General features: G+C 47.7%; 1 pseudogene; it reads right to left on the reverse strand.

Moving 5' to 3' along the window:
• Window positions 1–453: 453 nt before the first annotated feature.
• On the reverse strand, window positions 454–571 carry LOC124709200 (annotated as a pseudogene).
• Between the last annotated feature and the right edge of the window lie 1601 nt (window positions 572–2172).

Genomic DNA, 2172 nt, shown 5'->3' on the forward strand with positions numbered 1-2172 from the left:
TTTTTTTCTTATTACTGTAGTGGTCCTCACTCTGACGACTGGCGTGACACTCCCTCCCTGCCGAGCCAGTACTGTGGGCGCCTCCTCATCTCTGCATACAGTAACTACTGCTGTCTGCGCCCCTCTGCAGCCGCCCAGTGAAGTAAATCCGTGGCCCATCTCCGACTGTAGCCACTATACAGTTCTACAGAACGTATCGTAATTAATGGCGTAAACGCATACAGCTGAAACTACACGAAACGAAACTCCTTCCGAACAGGACATGAAGGCCCAACGGTACCGACCGGCCGCCGTGTCATCCTCAGCCCATAGGCGTCACTGGATGCTGGTATGGAGGGGCACGTGGTCAGCACACCGCTTTCCCGGCCGTATGTCAGTCTATGAGACCGGAGGCGCTACTTCTCGAACAAGTAGCTCCTCAGTTTGCCTCACAAGGGCTGAGTGCACCCCGCTTGCCAACAGCGCTCGGCAGACCGGATGGTCACCCATCCAAGTGCTAGCCCAGCCCGACAGCGCTTAACTTCGGTGATCTGACGGGAACCGGTGTTACCACTGCGGCAAGGCTGTTGGCGAAAGTACACGATACTTTTTTTTTTTTTTTTTTGGGCATCAGTCTACTGACTGGTTTGATGCGGCTCGCCACGAATTCCTTTCCTGTGCTAACCTCTTCATCTCAGAGTAGCACTTGCAACCTACGTCCTCAATTATTTGCTTGACATATTCCAATCTCTGTCTTCTTCTACAGTTTTTGCCCTCTACAGCTTCCTCTAGTACCATGGAAGTCATTCCCTCATGTGTTAGCAGATGTCCTATCATCCTGTCCCTTCTCCTTATCAATGTTTTCCACATATTCCTTTCCTCTCCGATTCTGCGTAGAACCTCCTCATTCCTTACCTTATCAGTCCACCTAATTTTCAACATTCGTCTGCAGCACCACATCTCAAATGCTTCGATTCTCTTCTGTTCCGGTTTTCCCACAGTCCATGTTTCACTACCATACAATGCTGTACTCCAGACGTACATCCTCAAAAATTTCTTCCTCAAATTAAGGCCGGTATTTGATATTAGTAGACTTATCTTGGCCAGAAATGCCTTTTTTGCCATAGCGAGTCTGCTTTTGATGTCCTCCTTGCTCCGTCCGTCATTGGTTATTTTACTGCCTAGGTAGCAGAATTCCTTAACTTCATTGACTTCGTGACCATCAATCCTGATGTTAAGTTTCTCGCTGTTCTCGCTATACTAGAAGTAAAAAAGTCTCAGTAAACATGGGCTCTAAAACGCTTACCTTAAGAGCTGTGAGCACTTCGATACCGTGAAACATTTCTTCTACTGCAGCTCTCTGCCTTCCTTATCTTGAGCAGCCGCAATATGGATCAAAAAAAGAAAAAAATGAGTACATCTATATACATACCCTGCAAGTCACCGTACGGTGCGTGGCCGTGGGTACCCTGCACCACTACTTGTCATTTCCTTTCCTGTTCCACTCGCAAACAGAGCGAGCGAAAAACGAGTGTCTTTATGCCTCCATATAAGCCCTAATTTCTCGTATCTTATCTCCGTGGTCCTTACGCGCATTGTATGTTGACAACAGTAGAATCGTTCTTCAGTCAGCTTCAAATTCCACTTCTCTAAAGTTTCTCAGTGGTGTTGCTCGAAAAGAAGATCGCCTTATCTCCAGGTATTCTCATTCCTGAAGCATCTCTGTAACACTTACGTGTTGTTAGAACCTGCTGGTAACAAATCTAGCAGCCCGCCTCGGAATAGGTTCAAATGGCTCTGAGCACTACGGGACTTAACTTCTGAGGTCATCAGTCCCTAAGAACTCATAACTACTTAAACCTAACTAACCTAAGGACAACACACACATCCATGCCCGAGGCAGAATTCGAACCTGCGACCGTAGCGGTTGCGCGGTTCCAGACTATAGCGCCTAGAACCACTTGGCTATTCCGGCCGGCCGCCTCGGAATTGTTTCAGTGTTTTCCTTTAATCCGACTTGGTGCGGATCCAAAACTCTCAAGCAGCACTCAAAAATAGGTCGCACTAGACTCCTACATGCGGTCTCCTTTGCGGATGAAGGACACTTTCTCATAGTTCTCCCAATAAACCGAAGCCGACCACTCGTCTCACCTACCACAGTCTTCACATGCTCGTTCCATTTCATACCGCTTT

This window comes from Schistocerca piceifrons, chromosome 7 (genome assembly GCF_021461385.2).
Source record: "Schistocerca piceifrons isolate TAMUIC-IGC-003096 chromosome 7, iqSchPice1.1, whole genome shotgun sequence".
Taxonomy (NCBI): domain Eukaryota; kingdom Metazoa; phylum Arthropoda; class Insecta; order Orthoptera; family Acrididae; genus Schistocerca; species Schistocerca piceifrons.